General features: G+C 42.8%; 1 protein-coding gene across 1 annotated transcript in view; it reads right to left on the reverse strand.

Moving 5' to 3' along the window:
* Positions 1–15,532, reverse strand: part of LOC124797988 (probable cytochrome P450 6a14) — a 113,641-nt gene extending 98,109 nt beyond the window's left edge. The window contains exon 1 of the mRNA XM_047261167.1: positions 15,419–15,532. The gene's annotated coding sequence lies outside the window, so the exon portion shown is untranslated. The remainder of the gene's footprint in view (positions 1–15,418) is intronic.
* Positions 15,533–22,226: the final 6,694 nt, after the last annotated feature.

Here is a 22,226-nt window from a genome sequence, read left to right on the forward strand (position 1 = left end):
CTCAATATTTCGGAGCCCTACAACCACCTCACAAATGGGTGAGTTTTTGTTCGGAAACAGCTTCAGCTATTAAAAAAAAGGTGCCAGGCACAGTGTAGGGTAGTGATTCAGTATCTGGAGTCTTTATTAAGTAGAAATTGCAGTAAATACCAAAGAAATTCCTAAACGTGCTGCTACAATCTTAACTGGTCGGTGTAGCCCATACGATAATGTAACAGAAATTCTCGGCGTACTTTAATTGCAATCACTGGAACAAAAAACGACGTATTTATCACGAAATTCTTTTAAGTAATTTGAGGGACTCAGCATTCTAGGAAGACAGTGCAGCAATTCCGTCAACTCGAAGGCATTTCTCTTGTAGCAGTCAACTGAACAAGTTGAGAGCGATCAGGGTGCTTACGGAGATAAGAAGTCATTGTTCCTTTTACCGCATGCGCGAATATAATCGGACAGAAAGAGACTAATGCTGGTTTCTGCACCATATCTCCATGCACTATATAATAACGTAAGTGCAACGTACGTAGACCTAAAATTAGGTTTAACGGAGTACAGTGCTGTCAGACGGCATTATTAAGTAATCAGTCATTAGAAGCGTAATTGAGACAATGAAAATATTTCATTGATGAATTCTGTGCGAGGAACAGCGAAAAAATGAATGCATCTGGCCTCTCAGTCTTCCTAACCTGACCTCTCGCTGTAGGTTATCCTGGATACGCTCTTATCTTGTTTACGCGAGACATTCCTCCACATAAGGGAAGTGCTTTCTACTCTGCAAGTGTGAAGGACAGATGCGATGTCTGATTATTTTATGAGCCATTGTCATCACTCTGTTTACGTTTGTGTTTCTTTGCGAGTTCACTTGCCTAATTTACCTACATTTATAAACGCCGCAAGTTTCCGAACGATGTTTTTCGGGCCTAAAAAGAGATGAACTATTTTCTCGGATGTACGAGAGACTCGCTGAAATACCGATGTAGTGACCTTATTTTCCCTCTTCACAGCCGGCCGTTGTGGACGAGCGGTTCTAGGTGCTTCAGCCTGGAACCGCGCTGCTGCTACGGTCGCAGGTTCGAATCCTGTCTCGGACGTGGATGTGCGTGATGTCCTTAGGTAAGCTAGGTGTAAGTAGTTTCTAAGTCTAGGGGACTGATGATCTCAGCTGTTAAGCCCCATAGTGCTTAGAGCCATTTGAACCCTCTTCACAGAATGTATACTGAGGTGACAAAGTCATGGGCTGGCGAAATGCGCATATAAAGGTGGCAGTAATATAGCGTACACAAGGTAGGAAAGGGCAGTGCATTGGTGAAGCTGTCATTTACACTCGGGTGATTCATGTGAAAAGGTTTCCGACGTGATTATGGCCGCACGGGGGCAATTAACAGACTTTGAAAGAGGAATGGTAGTTAAAGCTAGGGCATGGGAAATTCTATTTCGGAAATCGTTCGGGAATTCAATATTCGGGGATCTACAGTGTTAAGAGTGTACCGAAATACAAAATTTCAGGCATTACCTTTCACCACGGGCAACGCAATGGCCGACGGCGTTCACTTGGGGAATGAGAGCAGCGGCATTTGCATAGAGTCTTCAGTGCTAACATACAAGAAACACAGCGTGAAATAACTGCAAAAATTAATGTGGGATGTATGATGAGTGTGTACACTACGACAGTGCGGCGAAATGTGATGTTAATAGGCTATGGCAGCAGACGATCGACTCGAATGCCTTTCCTGACAACACGACATCGCCTGCAGCGCCTCTCCTGGGCTCGTGACCATATCGGTTGGACCCTAGACGACTGGAAAACGGTGGTCCAGATTTCAGTTATTAAGAACTAATGGTAGGGTTCGAGTGTGGCGCAAAACCCACGAAGCTATGGACTCAAGTAGTCAACAAAGCACTGTGGAAGCTGGCAGTGGTTCCATAATGGTGTGTTCTGTGTTTGCATGGAATGGACTGGGTCTTCCGGTCCAACAGAACCGATCTTGACTGGAAATGATTATTTTATGGCTATCTGGAGACCATTTGCAGCCATTCATGGACTTCATGTCCCCCTCAATGTTGGAATTTTTTATGGACGACATTGCGCCTTGTCACCGGGCCACAGGTGTTCGCGAGTGGTTTCAGTGACATTCTGAACAATTCGAGCGAATGATTTAGCCATCCATATCGCCCGACATGAATCCCGTCGAATATTTATGGGACATAATCGAGAGGTCATTTTTTGCACCAAATCCTACATCGGTAACACTTTCGCAATTATGGACGGCTATAGGGAGAGCATGGCTCAGTATTTCTGCAGGGGACTTCAAACGACTTGTTGAGTCCATGCCACGTTGAGCTGCTGGACTAATCCGGGCAAAGGAGATCCGATAAAATATTAAGAGATATCTCATGACTTTTGTCACCTAAGTGTCAAGTGAGTATTATGACATGTGAGATAATTGTGTTCTTGTTGCTACGAAATATAATGGTAATGAAGAAAAGACTATGGCGAAATCTAGCAGATGAAAACATATAGCATAAGTTACTTACTTAGTTAATTACGTACTTATATCCGTCGCTATATCATTGATGGATGATGCGAATGCTAGCGAATACCTTTCGATTTTCATACACGAACATACCTCACTTATGTTATCATTGTAGACTTTGTGGTTCATTTTTACCTACGAAGATGCAAGGTAATTAATTAACTAATTAATTAATACTCCCACTAGGCATCGAAATAGACGCAGAAGTTGAGGCTTAGGAGGCGCTGCGCGTAATTAAGATTCGCTGGTCAGCAGGTGGCTTTGAAACTTGGCCGCGCTGCAGGCACTGCCACTGTGCTTCGACCACACTTGGAATGGATGTTTGTTCACATGCTCCCAAAGAGGTACTCTTTGTGTAACGTAGGCTTTCCTGGCTGCTGTCACTGGAGTTAAGATCTTCTCGGTTGTTCGACCACGTCATACTGCTAACACAAAGAGGTATTCAGGCGCCACTTCGTGCCACCACCCAACCCAGATGCAATCAGTGTTCAACAGTCTGTCTTCACAAGCTTTCCATATCAGTGATGATAATAGCTTGGAACAGGACAAGGAGTTGGATTTTTAAAGAAGAAAATGAAGCCGGCCGGAGTGGCCGTGCGGTTCTGGGCGCTACAGTCTGGAACCGAGCGACCGCTACGGTCGCAGGTTCGACTCCTGCCTCGGGCATGGATGTGTGTGATGTCCTTAGGTTAGTTAGGTTTAATTAGTTCTAAGTTCTAGGCGACTGATGACCTCAGAAGTTAAGTCGCATAGTGCTCAGAGCCAAGAAATTGAAGACCAATAGCTATGACAATTTGTCCTTAGACAGGGCTTTTAAGAGAAATATTAATTATGCTAATAGGAACGACGAGAAACCGCCTTCCCACTCTATTAAGTTACCGTTTCTTCGTGGGGTCACTGATCGCATAAACAGAATTCTAAGGAAAAATGCTTTTCAGATCACTTCCTTCAGTCAAAACAAAAGACATTTTCCGACGGAAAAGTATGCGCCTGATTGTCTGCACACTGCGGGCGTGTACGAAATGACATGTGGATGCGGCAGAGTGCGTGCGCACAGGCGAAATGAGAACAACCGTTAAAGAATGTATTACGGAACACGAACATCAGTTGCGGCTAAAACAGAGTATAAAACGGCGGTAGCGGAACATCACGAGAACTGTTGCCTTGTCATCGATTTCAATAACGTATGTGTGCTTGTTAAGGTAACCAACATTTGTAGAGAACAAGTCTGAGAAGCGATTGCTATTTCAAAGAATGGCATGTAACTGCAATGGAGACGACGGCTACGCGCTTCCGGCACCGTGGGTCCCCGCCATGAAGGATGCGAATACGCGGCAGCGGCCAGCGAGCGATGCAAACAACGCCCTGGATGTCTGCCAACAACAATATTTTGGATAAATATTACCACTCTCCTGTAATGCTCTGTTCGCTTCTAGCCAATGATGTTGGCCTGCCAATAGTAGAAGGAGGAATTTTAACTAACAACTCTTCTCCATCGTAAGTGCGGGAAAAATTCCTTTCTAACCAATTACTACGGCCCACCCACGGTAGCTACGAGATTCCTACCCAATAATCCCACTTCTCCAGCACAAGCTCGGGAAGACTCCCTTACATAATAAAAGGCGACAAGGGTCTCTGGCAGAGCTCAATCTAATGTGGACACCACAAGATCTTGAAGAAGATCAAAGCAGAGGGGTCGAAACGTCGAACGTCTGAAGAAATATGATGCGCCTAACAACCCAGAAGATTTTAACTTCAGATACGCTTTGCTTTCTGCACTACAGCTGCGGCCTCGGGTTTGATATTTGCTTGGCCGTTTTTATGTTTAGATCAGCAACAGTCACTTTCTGCTGGGCGGGCCTCAGCAAATTTGAAGAAAGACGTTATGCCGCCAGGCTGTCTAAAATATTTTATTTGCGCTACTATTTTCAGGCACTGCCCACTCTCAAGTGCATATAAACAACATAAAAACACACGATAAAAAAGACAAAAAACTAAAACTGAAATTAATATATGTACATCGGATCTAGCGTTAAACCAGCATAGTAGTAGTAGTAGTAGTAGTAGTAGTGGTTTAACACTATACCATGTGTAGATCATCACTCATGTTTTCATGTTTTAGCTTTCTTCTCTTTTTTATGGCGTATTGTTATGATTTTTAGTTGGACTTTAGAAAGTTCGGTGCCCGAAAGTAGTAGTGAAAATAAAATATTTGAAACGCAGCCGGGTGGAACAACGTCCTTCTTCAGCAACAATCTTGGGCTTTATGGACACAGATTACATTTCGGTTCGCCTCAAGACGAGACAGTGCATTCGTAAGCAACATATGAGAGCGTGCTGAAAAGTAGCGAACCCCAAATTTTAATGTGAAAACTCTTAAATCGTTTAAATAAAACAAACGTTGTTAACATTCTACATATTCATTAATCATGTCTACCTATTTGTAGCCGTCTGCCGCTAGAGGGCTTCGAACTGTAGTGTGTAACGTAACTATGTCGGTGCGTGAGAAAGAGCGTGATGTAATGTAAAGCACGAATTCGTCCACACGTCCTCTCCTCCAGCAAGACAATGCCAGACCACACAGGAGCGGTGCGGCATCTTCATCAATCCGACGCCTTGGGTTCACTGTTACCGATCGTCCTCCATACAGTTCCGACTTGGCCCCATCCGGTTTTAATCTGTTTCCAAAACTTAAAGGACACTTTCGAGCACTTCACTTTGATAGTGATGAAGCGGTGCAGGCAGAGATGAGGTTGTGGCTCCGTCGACAGTCTCACATTCTACAGTGAAGGTATCGACAAACTGGTCTAGCTGGGAGAAATGTGTTCGTCGCCACGGTGACTATGTTGGGAAATAAATACATAGACACGAAGAATAATGATGTAGACAGATAATAATAATGTTTGTTTTATCTTTAAAAAAATCGGAGGCATTACTTCTCAGCACGCCTACACATTAGGGTATCCGCTTAGCGTTATTTTGTAATTCTGTGGTCAATTAAGAGCGGAGCTTATATGATTTTTAAATAAAGTGGGTCTCACCACCCAGACAAAAGATTGTTTTCTAAAACTTGTGCAATAACAAGTTCTCAATATCACGGCAGCAGTCCTACAGATGGTGCAGCATACCTCAGTGAAGTATGCTGAGCAGCACAATGGGATGCCCCATCTCTTCATAAAAGTTCCAGACGGTCTTAGTTGATCTGATACATACTCCAAATAGACCAGCATTGTTCGAAAATGAATTGCGTTCGCTTGTAAACAATCTGCTGCGTTCGTAGAGAGGCCTATCATACAGGGATATAAAATAGGTAATTATAATTCTCTTCCACTCTTCACAGGCTTCTTTTTAATACACTATAGTAAGGTCTTCGCAAAATTTTTCAGTCTCTGCTGTTCCCTCTTAGTGAGAGGAGAGATAAAGTGAACGCAAGCCTCTGTTCACAACCTGAAGTTTCTTGTCCGCAGCTCGTTGTCTAGGGTTGCTACCTCTGGATCACTGAGTCCCAGGTTCGATTGCCGGCCGGGGTGGCCGAGCGGTTCTAGGCGCTACAGTCTGGAGCCGCGGGGCCGCTACGGTCGCAGGTTCGAATCCTGCCTCGGGCATGGATGTGTGTGTTGTCCTTAGGTTAGTTAGGTTTAAGTAGTTCTAAGTTCTAGGGGACTGATGACCTCAGAAGTTAAGTCCCATAGTGCTCAGAGCCATTTGAGCCGGCCGGGTTGGGGATTTTATACACTCGGGGACTGGGTGTTTGGTTGTCCTCACCATTTCATCATCATTCGTGAAAGTGCCGAGATTGGACTGTGTAAAGATTGGGATGTGTACGGGCGCTGATAACGGCGCAGTAGAGCGCCCGACAAACCAATCATCATCATCATCATCTGAAGTCTCTTGAATAGCCCATAAACGAACACTCTAAGACAAGGAAAAACGACGTGCCACGAAGGAATTGTCGGAACGGGACGGACATCGATCGATGTGGCGTGCATGTAGAGACGAACAAAAGAGTACAGCCGCGCGGGATTAGCCAAGCGGTCTAAGGCGCTGCAGTCACAGACTGTGCGGCTGGGCCCGGAGGAGGTTCGAGTCCTCCCTAGGGCATGAGTGTGTGTGTTTATTCAAGAAAAAGAGCTTCACGAACTGAGGAACTCAATAACGTGGTGGTCCACCTCTGTCGGGCGAGCAGTTATCCGGCTTTGGCATTGATTGACAGAGTAGTGGGATGTCCTCCTGTAGGGTATCGTGCCAAATTCTGTCCAACTAGCGCGTTAGAGTGTCAAAATCCCGAGAAGGTTAGAGGACCCTGTCCATAACGCTCCGAACGTTCTCAATTGGGGAGACAGCTGGCAACCTTGCTGGCCAATGTAGGGTTTGGCAACCACGAAGATAAGCAGCAGAAACTCTCGGCGCGTGCGGAAGATCGTTATCTTGCTGTAATGTGATCCCAGGATGGCCTTCCACTAAGGGCAACAAAACAAGACGTAGAATATCGTCGACTTAGCACTGTCCCGTAAAGGTGCCGAGGATGACAACCAGAAGGGACCTGCTATGAAATGAAATGGAACTCCAGCCCCTCACTCCTGGCTGCCGTGCCATATGGCGGGCGACAGTCGGGTTGGTACCCCACCACTGTCCGAAGCGTCTCCAGACACGTCTTTGCTGGTCGTCGGGGCTCAATTGGAACTGCGACTCATCAATGGAGACGATTCTACTCCAGTCAGTAAGACTCGCGCTTCGAATTGAGCCCTGAGGACCAGTGAAGATGTGTCTGGAGACGCCCTGGACAGTGGTGGGATACCAACCTGAGTATCGAACGCCATATGGCCCAACAAGCAGGAGTGGTGGTCTTTGGTGCCATTTCTATTCACAGCAGGCCCCTTTGGTTGCCATCCGTAGCACCTTTGCAGCACAGCGGTACGTCGATAATAATCTACGCCCCGTTTCGTTGGCATTCATGGCAAGCCATTGTGGGCTTGCCACACACGGCGAGAGTTTCCACTGTTTGTCTCCGTGCTTGACAAACCCTACCTTGACCAGTAAGGTCGCCGGATCTTTCCCCAGCTGAGAACTCTTGGAGCATTATGGGCAGGACCTTCCAACCGTCTCGAGATTTTGACGATCTAACGCGCCAATTGGACAGACTTTGGCTCGATATCCCTCAGCACAACATCCAACAACTTTATCAATCGATGTCAAGCCGAATGACTGCTTGCATAAGGGTCAGAGGTGCACCACCGCCTTATTGACTTGCTCAGTTTGTGAAGCTCTTTTTCTTGAATAAATCACCAATTTTTTCTGAAATTATAATCATTTTTTGTCTGTACACGCACGTCACGTCTACGGTTTTCACCCCATTCCAATAATTCTTTTGCGTTGCGTAATTTTTGTTCCTAGAATGTGTTATAGAAACACAAGAGGAAGTGAGTGGAAATGAAATACGATACGGTGAGAAGAATTCGGCAGATCAGCGAAAGATCTAAGCGGAAATAAGTCTCCAGAATTATTGGCATCCCTGGGAGAGCCAATCATGAGAAAATAATTCCTTGTGGGATGCAAGATTTATGAAACAGATGAAATACCCTCAGAGGTCAGGGAAAATGGCAAATGTGGATATTACTGAAACATCAGTTTAATAAGTCATGGATGCAAAATCTTGACAATCTATTTACAGACGAGTGGAAATACTGGTAGAAGCCGACCTCTGGGTACATCAGCTTGGCTTCCAGAGAAATGTAGGAACACGTGAGGCAATAAGGTTTATCCTAGGAAATAGATTTAAGAAAGTCAGGGGGGGTGACGACAGGCTGGGCATGCGGCCATCCCTTAAATTAACCGTGCAAAATATTTAAATAACCATATCGAGACTGGGCAGATGCACGACAAAGACATAAGAAATAGAAAAAAGTGTAGCCTGGTGCAGAAGCGACACGTGCAAGAAGAGCATTTCTAGCAAGATGCAAGTAGAAGGTTTCGAAACGTGGTGCTATAGACGAATGCTGAAGATTAGATAGGTAAATGAGAAATCACTGAATGGAATTGGCGGAAAAAGAAATTTATCGGAAACTTGACTAAAAGGAGAGATAGGTTGGTAGAGCACATCCTGAGGCATTAGTGAATTGTCAGTTTGGTAACACTAGGGAGTGTGGGGTGTGGAAATTGCAGATGGAGACCATTACTTGAATACAGTAGCAAGATTCAAATGGATATGGTAACGGTAGGTATTCGAAGATGATGGGGCCTGCATAGGACAGCCGAGCGCGGAGAGATGCGTCAAACCTGTCGCTGGGCTGAAGAACACAACAACAACAAAACGCAGCAGGTGGCGAATGTGTAGAACAGGCTGCATGAAACACTGGATCTGAATGAGTCTAGCAAAATCAAGCGCTCTCTGTATCAGTACTATGCAGATGTGTGAAATACTCTTCTTGTTTTATATGTTCACAGGCAATCAGCATATTATATACACATTTCTGAAAAAAATAGAGAAGAAGTACCACATTCAGATGGTTTACAGCAATTTAGCAAATGAAATGACAGTAGCAGACAAACTGTAACACAAACCAAAAGATTATGTAAATTACTTGCTACAATAATTTTCAACTTCATAGTGAAGGAGAGCTGACGTAACATCATATTTATGTGCTCAACCAAAGACGTGCATTAGTTAGTCAGTGGGATCAGCATTGACAAGATTAAATGCATTTGCCTATCGTCCTTAAAAGCGTTCCTTTGACTTCTACAGTAGACATATGCAGTTGATGTGCTCATTTGTTACGTTACTTATTTGTTATTTAGCTGTATCCAATTTCATCGAAACGAAACGCGATCTTGCAAGTCTACTAGACTTGTAATATAATAGGGTCTTTGCATGGGTGGAGAAAGCGATCCTTGCTTCTCAGAAACACTTCTCTGGCAGTGCAAGCAACATGTAAAATGAATATTCGTCAGTGTTGCTACCTAAGCAGAGGTCACAAACGAGAGTAATGATGGTATGGAATGAGTTTATACTTGGCGATTTTTTCCACCGTGTAAAAACTCTAGGGATTGATCGGTAAGAGGATAGGGAACAAAAAAGGTCTAATGAATTAATGTCCGGAAATGCATGGTTTACATACCAGAGACCATTATTCAGTCATATATAGTCACAGAGACCGCGGTCTAATACGCGCTGTACCATGCAGCCACAGTTACAATATGCATGGTTTCCTCCTAGAGGGTGGTACTGTTCCTCATACGTCATGCCCTACCGCCCTCTCCTGCCAGAGTATTTGTAATGTTGTGTCCGATTCACTTCTCTTGCTGACTCATCTTGTAGTGGATGTGATGCAGCATTGTACACAATGGTTCCGTATTCGAATCGAGAGCTTGCCGACATGGTGTTTTACCACTACGGAAAGGCAAATGGCAACGAGCGGCGAGCAGCAAGGTTGTATCAAGAGAACTGTCTTCGCCGACAACAACCACCGTACTCAAAGTTTGCAACAGTGTTTCGCCGTTTGTATGAGACAGGATCATTTCAGGAAGCAGAAAAACATGAAGGACGTACCCGAAATATTTTGGACACCAGACTTGGAGGAAAAGTGGTTAACACTGTGGAAGGCGACCACCGTGTCAGTACCAGTCTGTTGGCTAGCCAGTGCAGGGTAAGCCAGACGGACGTTTGGCACATTCTCCATGGCAAATGTTGCTACGCTTATCACCTACAGCCCGTGCAGGGCTTACTAGCGACAGACTTTCCACATCGGGAGTAGTTTTGTTACTGGTTTCTTCACCGGGCAAAAACGATCCTGGGATTTGTGTCATCCATTTTATTCACAGTTAAGACCACCCTTACTCAGAGTGGTATCTTCAAATGGTTCAAATGGCTCTGAGCACTATGGGACTTAACATCTATGGTCATCAGTCCCCTAGAACTTAGAACTACTTAAACCTAACTAACCTAAGGACATCACACAACACCCAGCCATCACGAGGCAGAGAAAATCCCTGACCCCGCCGGGAATCGAACCCGGGAACCCGGGCGTGGGAAGCGAGAACGCTACCGCACGACCACGAGATGCGGGCTGTGGTATCTTCAACTTTCATTATAGTCATCTATGGGATAGTATGCAGAACCCCCATGGTATGGTGACAGTGAATCATCAGCGTCGTGCAGTCAGAATGTGTGGGCCGGGATAATTGGAAACCGTATTTTGGGACCAGTCTTCCTTCCACGTTGCTTAACAGGCCGCAACTATCGGCGTTTCTCGCAGGTGACTTTGCCACCCCTGCTGGAAGAAGCACCATTGATGATTCGAACGGTTATGTGGCTGCTACATGATGGTGTTGCAGCCCACTTCGCCGTTAATGTCCGGACGCATCGCAATCATGTCTCCCCTGGTCGATGGATCGGCAGAGGGGGTCCAGTAGCATGGGCTGCTCTTTCACCAGATCTCAACCCGTGCTATTTCTGGTTATGGGGCCATCGGAAAAATATCGTGTATGCAGAGTCAATTCCAGACATAGAGACACTGGAACAGTGTATTCATGCTGACTTCGACACTGTTCAGATGCAGTCTGGCCCATATGAACGTGTGAGACAGAACATGCTACACTGCATACGCTCATGCGCTGAGGCACATGGAAACCGCTTTTACACATACTGTAAGTGTGGCTACATGGTACACGCGTATTAGACCGCAGTCCCTGTAACAATGTATGGTTGAATAAATGGTCTCTAGCATGGAAACCGTGCCTTTCCGGACGTAAGTTCTTTAGATTTTTTTTTTTTTGTTCCATATCCTCTCGTCAATCGATCCCTAGAGTTTGTACATGATAGAAAAAAATCGCCCTGTGTAGTCGCTACTGAAATTTGTAGCTACAAATGAACAATTCTACTGCACAATGCTACAATGAATACCAGCCGACTACTGTCGATACCTCCGCTCACAGCATCCTTTACAAAAGTGCGAAGTAATATCAAGCATGTAATAGATAACTACGCAGCGTTGCTAGAAACAGTCGGAATAGATATTCGATTATAAAGAAGTAACGTGCTCAGAACTTCAATTTGTTGAAAATAAATAAACGATATATGATATAGATGCATATAAGACGCAACGATTCTGTCACGATAAATATCCAGAATATCTAATCATATGAATCGCTGCAAGAAATAAGACGTGTTGCAGATCAAAAGTAAACTGTGATCTAACAAAATACAATGCACAGTGTTCTAGATCTTCTTCTTCTTCTTGTCCCTTGCCTTTTCCTGTTTGTTCTACTGGTTCAGCATTGTTTGTTAGATTCTGTCAATGTTAGTGACAGTTGGTAGCCGGTCGCCATTCCTGACGCCACTATTCCTCCCTCTCCCCACCCCCCCCCCCACCCCCCAACCCCATGGGATGGAATCTGTGTACTACATCCGTCTGCGCCTATAATAAACCGGGTGTCTCCTCTAGGGCTCGTCAGACGCATTTTCTCTGGTATTTCGCCAGATATTTGCAATTTACTTTCTGCAACGTGTAGCTGGTGTCAACTCAAATAAATACTGTTCGTCTCGTCTCTCATGCGACGCCCAGCGTCGACGGAAAGCGTCAGCTTGTTTCCCATTACAAACAAAACGATTTTTAAATAGGAATTTTACGGGCCAATTCGATAGAGTGCTCCCATATTAGTCTAGTGCGTTATTCGTTTTACCGATATTTATTAAAAGGAGTCCGCAGCTCGTGGTCTTGCGGTAGCGTTCTCGAATCACGCGCGCGGGGTCCCGGATTCGAGTCCCGGTGGGGTAAGAGATTTTTTTTTCTGCCTCGAGGTGACTGGATGTTGTTGTGTCGTCTTCATCATCGTCATTTACCCCCATTACGGTCGGGGGAAGGCAATGGCAAACCACCTCCACTAGGACCTTGCCTAGTACAGCGGTGCGAGTCTCCCGCATCGTCCCCTACGCTTAATAGGAATAGTAAAACAGGAAGAATAATCAGTACTCCAGCAGCGACTGAGCAGCAGGTACTGGGTTGGTGCTGTCACTGTCGGAGTATTCCTTACTCTTTGTGTTTTACTGTACCTGTTAATACACATCGGTAAAAGGAATAACGCATTAGACCAACATGGGGCCGCTAAAGATCATTTTGTTTATAACGGGAAACTAGCTTTCTATCCCATGAAAGACGTGATAGGCAGTATCTGTTTGGCTGACTCGAGCTACACGCTGAAAAAAATGAAATTCCAAATATCTGCCGAAACGCCAGAGAAAATGCGCTTAAAGGTAAGAGACTCACCGTACGGTTGCCTGAGGTGGGGCGTGCGTACCAGCCAGATATTCATCTAGTGGTATATGGGAAACCGCCTAAGAACAATATTCGGGCTGCCCGGTTCACCAGACCTCGTTATTAATTCGCGTGGCGGATTCAATAGGCGAGGGGGCGGTATCAGCGCAGGTCGCACATTGTTCTAGATGTATTTAGGAAATAATTCGTGTAGATTAAAGTTCATGTACTTAAGAAAAGTAGTTCATAGTATTATTTTAGGTTTTGTTTTCTTTTACCTTTCATTTTTTCTTCTCTTTTAGATATAACAACATTATTTGTCTACTATTGTCTGAATGAGCAGGCTGCCGTAATGTCAGGCGACTACTAGTCAGTGAAACTTGCATTTTCGGTGATTCTGAAAGAGGAATATCACTGTGTCTTGTGTCAGTGAAGGCATTCATGACAGACACATTTTCTAATCTTACAACTACTGTTTACAGAAATATCATTCTTATTTGAAGTAGAAAGATACAGCGCGTGTTCATTTCCTTCCACTGCATCACTACAGAAATACCACTCTTAGGGAATAATTGTACAGAAGAAGACAGAGTCCACGTTAAACGTGAATTCGTAAGTTTCTTTTAAGTCACTTAATCTGCGTATGTTCGACTGTAAGGTTTTGCGTTAAAGAAGGTCCTGTTTTGCAGCAGCAACAAGTGCAAGGAATCGCAACTTGCTTTTCTTTTAACTTATAGAGATTATGGAATAAAACCAAGCGACATGCTCCATAAAAAAGTATTGTTTGCCATCACAACTATAGATTAAAAAGTCACATCTTGACATGTGTAGTCCAAGATCTAGATTTTTAAAAAAAGGGTGAATTCGGTGGAGACGGAGCAGAAATACGAATTGAACCAAGATTGGTGGAAAGTGGAGAGGGGATGGGGGGGATTGCCGATGTCGTTTTCGAAGGAGTGTTCTCTGACATCCTCATTAGCTAATTTAGAGAAACCAGATGAATCTAGTGTTGTAAGTACTGTGCCACCTCATTCACTGTGTTTCAGGTTTATCTCACCTATGAATGTGTGCTTGTAATATGATGCGCTCTAAATTATTTTAGCCATGTATCTCTCAGCTGTAAGTTTCTTATCACGATAAATTGCGACCAGAGGAAATTTGTATTTTGTATACGAGTTTCTAGCTAAAGCATTGTGTCACATTTTTCAAACATGTTTGAAATTAAAACCAAACTGTTTAGCAGTGTGACTAAGAAAATGGACTCCTATGAGGAAGGTGCGCGTCTCAAATCATCTTCTGCCGATACTGATTTAGTTTTTCACTAGATTTTCCTAAACTAGTACAGGTTAATGTCTGGACAGTCACTTCTAAGGCCCAGTTTTCTCCAGTTTACCTTCTCACCGTCGTTAAAGACCTCAAGGTCAACAAGACGCTTAACTCTGACCTTTCTTCCCCACATTTCAAAATTAAAGAATCTAATAACTGAGGCACATTTCACTACAGTGCTTCTACGTCTACATTCAAAGACTGCAAATCAATGTGTACTGTATGGAACTACATCACACTTTAGAACACGAGTGAAAGGACGCCCAGGCGCGGTGGTACGAGAGGGAGGGAGGGACCGCGCCCCTCCCCAAACCCCCGCCCCGCCCTAGCTCTCAGGGAAAGGAAAATTTATAGTCCAGTCAGGCGTTTTTCTTCCAAGAAGATGATTTAAAAGCCGATATTAATCAGATTTGTAACAGGGTCGGAAATTGAGCTTTTTTTATGGCTACTTACATGTCGCCATTCGTCTTCAAAAATATTAAAAATACTCAATACTCCCAGGTCTACCGCTCCCCCCCCCCCCCCCCCCCCTCGCTTTACTAACTATCATATGGCCGCCCTTCCACGAGTGCAGTATGTAGTGTTAGATTAATCCTGACAAGATTCTTGTAAAACTGGGACAATACTGTATTGTTACCTGTCAATGAAAGGAATTCTCTAAGTACAAGTGTCAACTGCGGAGGATGTTTGAAGAAGTACCTAACGATGCAAGTATTTAAGGATATTCAGAACTGTCAAGTGGAGTAGGGACGCCACAATAAAACCATACGTTAAGGACATTCTTTCCAACCTCGATCTGGTGGGTGCATCCGATATGTGCGCTCCATTCGTTATTATAACAACGCAGACAGCATCAAGGAAAATATTTCCACTGACAACTTTGAGTATAATTTTCACAAAGTACCTTAAATTTAAGTTCAGTAACGCAAGTACAAGCGTTACTGTGTAACTCGCTGTGAAAACTGAAACAGCAAAATAATCCTTTCTCAATTATCGATGTATTCCCACGCCGTCTTAAAATTAGCCAAGTCATCGTGAAGTCAAGCATATCGATAAACCAAAAGTGCGGATTATTAATCACTGTATCTGTTAAGAGTTATCGTCTCCAACGTCTCGCTAGTTACTGTCCACTGAAAGCAATTAATAACAGGAGAAAGTGTTTGTCGCCATAAATTTCATAGTAAACAACTTCTTCCATTCGGAAGTTTATAAACCGTGCTTGCGTTAATCGTTAGTAGAATAGGATCATCAGACGAAAATAAGATATCAGAACAGCAGTATTGAAGCTGAGTAGATAGTACTCGTAATTACCTGTATCTCGCGCGGAACAACACCAGGCGAACGCCAAATCTGGATACACACGTCCTTCACCGCTTTCTCTGGCCTGTGTTAACGAGGCCGGAGGATGATTAACTCGGACCGATGGCAGCGCTGCATGGCGGCAGGACGAGAAACTTCAGCTGACTCATCTGTGTCCTCGCCGGAGGTGGCAAACTTTGATACGGCTCCAGAATGAGATTTTCACTCTGCAGCGGAGTGTGCGCGGATGTGATACGGCTGTACTACAAGAGTAAGTAGTTTGAGTCACGCCTAGGGCACTTTGGCGTTTAGCAACTACTCGGACAGACGGAAGAGGACTTTTGCACTACAAGTGTGTCACGATCTTTAGGAAGCACTGTTCTTTGACGTCTCCAAAGTGTTTGACATAGGGTGACACAGTGTTTTGCAAGTATCCCTGGGGAATGGATCCTGATGCCACACATACGTCCACCTCAGTACGACCCTAGCCCATATTTAGGATTCATACAGCCTATTGCTGAACATGTGGTGTTGGCCCTACTCGGAGACATTTTATGAAAACGACCTGCAAAAAATTACATTGTACAGCAGTTTCAGAATCTAAAGCCTATAATGCAGCCTTTAAGTTTTATTACTTAATTCTATAAAATTTTACTATGCAGTCTATGGTTTAATAAGTTGATAGGATGGATCTATTAACATAGCTGTGAACACCTACAAAAAAGTCGAGATTAACGCAAAAATCAGCATTTCGCTTTTACTAAAAATGTACTGCAATCATAAGCAAATATCTTTATTAGGTAAATTAATAATAAGAAAAGAAATGTATCAACTGAGCAAATTTTTCCTATATTCCATTCAAATACAATACTTAACCAAGTAGTCAGCCTTAAAATGAAAGTTTTAAATAATCTTTTTAGCTAATTGGTTTCCACCTATACTTCATACTAACAATATCTTCATGTCTTAATCGTCTTAAAATATCATTTTGTGGCATTACCTCCTGCCTTATAATGAGAAGACTACTGTATAGATTTCTCAGAGATGCGACATTAATTTAGCAATTTGCAATATATGGAGCTCAGTACACTATAACAGCTGTGACATGGTAGCTAGCAACATTGAGAATGGACAGTTTTTACGTAATTAGCATGATGCAGTGAAGCTATAGAAGTTTCGATGGTTTTAATTAACAGGTTACCTACTTCTTCCTTCTTTCTTTCTTCGTTTGGGTCACCTAAGGACCACACACCAATTACAGTCCTTCCTTCTTTGTTGTTCTTTCTTTTCACTCCAGTATTCTTTCATCTTTTCACTATGTATCCTTTTTCTTTCCTCAGACCATTTTGACCCTGTCTTCTCCTCCCTCTTGCCTTGGAATCCATCCATTTTTAACAGTTTTCTCTTGAAACTCTCTCTTTCTCTTGCATCGTTTTCACTTATGTTGTTTCTTTCCAAATACTTCCTACCTGCTTGAATCCAGACTGTTGTTGACTTCCTATCCCAAAGATATTTAAAAATCTGTTTGGTTAACCTGTTGCTGTTCATTCTGTATAAGTGTCCAAAAACTAGCAGTCACCTCTTCCATAGTGTTTCATTTATGTTTTCTATGTTGCGATAAACTTCTTCATTGCTTCTTTATTTCTATACCTCTGTATTTTTTGGTGGTCCAAGTATTTTTCGAATGATTTGTCTTTCTAGGACTTCAAGTTTGCGTAATTTGTAGTTCAGTACTGAACATTCACTTGCATAAAGACATTCTGCTTTTACTACTGTGTTTTAGTGCTGTATCTTCAAATTTTTAGACAGACACCTTTTGTTGTAGACATTCCAAGTTATTCCATAAGCTCTCTCCATTTTATGTACCCTTTTGTTTTATAGCGAATTTTTTAAGCCATTTTCTTGGATAATTCCTCCCAAATATTTAAATTTATTTACCCTTTTTATCTGGCCAATGTCTGTTGCTAGGGATCGCGGGGAATTTTTTGTATTTGTTATAAATTTTTGTTTTTTCTACAGATATTCTTAAACCTGCTGTTTTGGCTATTTCTTCTAAGAGATTGATTTGTATTCCAGCATTTGTTAAGTTTTCAGAAAGAGTGGCAAAATCATCTGCAAATGCTAAACAGCGAATTTCAATACCTTTGTTTTTAGTTCCCAGTCTGATTAGTGATAGCTTCTCCTCTTTTAGTTTTTGTTTCCATTCTATTACTAATTTCTCTAGTACGCAGTTAAAGAGGAGTGGAGACAGGCCATCACCTTGCCTTATCCCTGTTCATGTTGAATGCCTTCGATATTTCATCCTGAAACTTTACTTTTGATTTGGTTTCTGTGAGCGTTTCATGAATAAGGTTTGCTAATTTAGATTTGATGCTAAATTCTCTGATCACTTTATCTAGTGTTTCCCTATCAAGTGAGTCAAATGCCTTTCTAAAATCTATAAATGTTACAACTATATCTTTGGAGCTTGTAAGTCTGTGATGAAATATGGACTTTAGATTGAAAATCTGATCTGAGCAAGAGCTGTCCTTTCTAAATCCATTCTGATACTCTCCCAATTGGCTATCAAGTGTTCCTTCTACCTTGTTTAGAAGTATTGTTGAAAATATTTTATAACCCACTGGTAACAAAGATATACCTCTGTAGTTATTTACATTTTGCTTATCACCTTTCTTGTGCAAGGGATGGATGAGAGCCACTTTCCAGTCTTCTGGTGGTATCTTTTCAGTTTCATGGAGATCTGGAAATTCTAGCTTACATTTTGGATCTCCACAGTTCAATAATGTTTCAAAGTACTTTCTTAGTATTTCACAATTCTGGCTGTTGCTTAGGCCACCATTTTCATCTGTGACGCAAATACTTGGAGCTTGGTAGCCCTTTAGATGACTTTTAAACATCTGATAGAAATTCCAGGAGCTATTTTTTACAAAGTTGTTTTGTATGTCAAGGAGTTGTGATTTCTCACAAGATCTTTTAGCACTCTTTATTATTCTTGCTGTTTCTTTTCTTTGCATTCTAAATGCATCAAGGTGTTCAGGCTTCCCAGAAAATTTCTGTTTCTTCCACTGCTTTGTTCTTTCTGTAACTGCTTCTTCACAGATTTCATTCCACCAGACTTTCGTCTTCATTTTTTTTTGTTGCAAATACATCTTTCACTGCACTGTTGATTTCTTTCGATAATTCTTCCCATTTCCCTGATTTAGTTCCTTTAATTTTCTCCTGAAAATTTTTTACTGCCTCTTTGGTGATGTTGAACCTGTCTGTATTATACTTAATTAATTTTTTCTGTCTCTTTTGGTTTTTATTAGGGAGAAGTTTCAGTTTAATCTTAGGCAGGTAATGATCAGAATCAAATTCCCTGTTTCTTGCTACTTTTACATTCATGATTTCTTTAAAATTGCATTTAGAAACAGCCACGTGATCTAACTGGAACTCCATTGGATTTCGAGAGATCCATGTTACCTTATTATAGTCTATCTTCGATTTTTTTCACAATAGTGTGCATTGTATCAAGCCAGTGAGTAGGCTGGCAGCGTCATTGTTCGGAAATGGTAACCTCTCAGACCCATGTAACTCTCACTATAAAGTGTCACGTACAGCAGGAAAATGATTGGATAAGATATCTCGGGGGGTTCTAGCTCTTAATCGAAAAGCAACTAATGGAAGGACACAGTGTTCAGTCGTTCTTCTCCAAATAATCCACCACCAACCTGGGCTGTTTTCCTCTGAAACATATATAAATCACAAAGTAAATTGAATAAACGATAAGGAGACAGGTAGTGGTTCAGATTAATTGTGGACTCAACAAAATATAAAGACGTAAGTAATATTTATCCAGCGAAAGGTCAAGAGGTTATCTAACTTACATTTGCTCACCTTGAACTTCCACAAACAAGAGATAAGTTAACAAGAATATGACAAATCAACAGAACCCTTTCACATTTTTCAGAAGCTTCATATTTACCACCTATTCAGTTTCTGGAAGTACCCATGTATCAAATATGTTTTTTTGATCTTTGCTGAATATTGTCTTTCATTATACGGTTTATTTAAAATGAAATTATTTTCTCTTTTTACAAATCACCACATTATAAGCTAGATGAGGGGAAACCAGAGACGGAAAGAAATAAGAAATATTTTATCACCCCCCGTGACTGTTTGGAATCATCACATTAACAATATATACTACAAGCATTCATCTGCAGTGGCAGGAAGTTGCGTTTCAACATAACATATTCAGATTAGCTTTTAGTAAACAATCATACAGTGTAAGATAACAAATAAGAAGAATATTACCCAATTGTTTGCTTAAAAATTCTTTACAAGCAAGGTAAATCATCAAAAGATGATCTGGATAAGCGCGCATATGAAAGTACGCTGATGGTAACAAAATTAATTTGACTTCACAGCGTTCATTTGTGGTGCCTTTAGTGTGTTAAGCTTTCTCCTCCTCCTCATTTGGGTACAGCTCGCAGGAGAAAGGAGCCAAGGTGAAAAACCTACCAGACCAAGGTGCGTTACCATGAGTTATACGCAGTTATTGCATTTTTTTTAGGAGTAGATACTCGATAACATATTTGTGAGATACATTTACGTCTAAAGTTTCATCTAAATTTACAGATTTTGAGTACAATCAACTATGTACATAAATGATGTGTCTATACATGAAGCGCCCAAAATTGTTCTTCTCTTGGAAATATAAATTTATTGATAAAGTCATTACATTTTTGGTTTGCATTATATACATTTTCATGTGAAAGTCTAGTTGTTGAGAAAAAATTTTTACAGCAGGCAGCTACATTCTGCGGTGACGAGAGGCTGATGCAGGTGTACGGGGATGTCATGCGACGACAGATCAACGACTCCACTGGTTCCTAACTATCACTTAAGTGTTCGTCACTGACAACTAGTAAATGTCACTGTAGTGAAACTGCACGTGAGCTGTATTCGATGCGTTTGCACACAGCTTAGAGTGCTATACACACGGCGACCATAGTCTTTGTAGCGGTATTATTGATACTTGCCATTTGAGGCAAGAGGTCAGTCTGATCCGCAACTTGCACCAATATCATGTATTTTTTTGAGTGCAAGTGTTTATCATCAACTGCTGGATGTACAGAAGACGAAAAGTGTTTTTGGACTCATCACTCCATTTCACATCTCTACCAGATCATCAGAGGTGAGTACACCGGCAATGTGCATTATCAAATGTTTATCAGATGTCTGCTTGCCTGCATCATGTAGCACCTCCATGCACATGAGCATCCCACATACCAATTATCAGTTCAAACTTAGCTGAAAGAGGACACTGTTCACACACAAACCAACCATAAAAACTTCATGTAGAACCTTATACAAAGTCTCATTCTTTTGCTGTCCCATCTGCATCGTTATCTGCATTAAACAAAATCAGAAGCAACTGCTATGTCCCAGAGTTATCTCAGTGTCAGGAAAACACCTTCTACATTTTATGGGTCCTAGTTTGGATGAAAAGGTACATAGAAGAAATCGGCTTTTGACGAAATCTAACTAGTTTCAAACTATCAGAACTGTGTAAATACAGTGCCTGTCGAGACGTTGGGTGTTGTGAAAACTCCACAATATTTCATCAGCGCAAGTGACTGACATCTTCAGGTGTGTTGAACACACTGCTCAGGCTGTGATTTTTTTTCTTTCTTTATTGGATTTCGATTCCCGTGAAGGGGGCGGGCTGGCAGCAGCTTAGTACGCTGCTCTTCAGCCTACAGAATTTTTAAAACATAAGAAGATAAGAAACAATAAAAGCAGGCGATAAAACGGTGATGTAAATTGTAAAGCGGCGGAAAATTGTGGACAGTTAAAACATAAAACAAAAGGTGGGCGATGATGACAAAACACACAGGAAGCAGACAGGGAAAATAGTAGACAGACAATTAAAAAACACAGTGACAGTCTGGTTTCTGTTCGCAAGAGATATAAAAATCACACCCTGTAACAGTATGATGTCCGTTTGCAACACTTGGGAAAAGGCGCACAACAATCACTGGAAACACTGCACTAAAAGGTCGGCACGAAGATGACACACCACAGGCAAGGGCAGATTTGGGGGGGGGGGGGAGACCTGGATAGATGAGGATGAAAAAGGGGGGAGAGAGGAAAAACGAAAAGGCGGGGGGGGGGGGGACAAAGGAGAGGGATCGGAAGGGGGGGAGCAGGGCAGATGCGAGAGAGAATGGGGAAAGGCAGAGGAAGGAAACGCAAAAGGACTCGCCGGAGAGAACGGAGGCAGGGAGAGGGAAGGTGGGGAAAAAGCAGGATGGAAGGGGTGGGGGGAAGAGGAAGCTTGGGAAAAGGACAAAGGAAAGGAGGGGGAGGTTAGGATCAGAGTTAATAGGAGGGCTAAATGGAAGGAAAGAGGGCATGATCTGGGAGGGGGAGTTAACGGAAGCCACCTTGGGAAAGGTGTAGAGATGGAGGGTAGGGGGGACACAACAGTGAAGGCGCGGCAGAGGGCGGGGGTTGGAGAGGAGGGGAGCAACCAGGGGATGAGGGGGAAAGCTGTGACGGGAAGCCTCCTATTTATGACAGTCAGAGGAGAAACTGCTCAGGCGTGAGCGTGCCAAATTTCGGCGACCAATATCACAGATATGCGGATCGGTAGAGAGTTGTACAGTTACGCCTCCTGTCGGACGATGAACGCTCAGGCGGAGCCTGTCTGTCAGTCGCACTGTACGCTGCCGTCGGCCGCCCTAGCGCCACGTGTTGTGTGCCACCTGCTAAAATACGTATCCGCACTGCCGTGTGCCCGTCCTCGCCGTTGCCAACCACATATCTATGTCGC

Source organism: Schistocerca piceifrons, chromosome 5 (assembly GCF_021461385.2).
Source record: "Schistocerca piceifrons isolate TAMUIC-IGC-003096 chromosome 5, iqSchPice1.1, whole genome shotgun sequence".
Lineage (NCBI taxonomy): Eukaryota > Metazoa > Arthropoda > Insecta > Orthoptera > Acrididae > Schistocerca > Schistocerca piceifrons.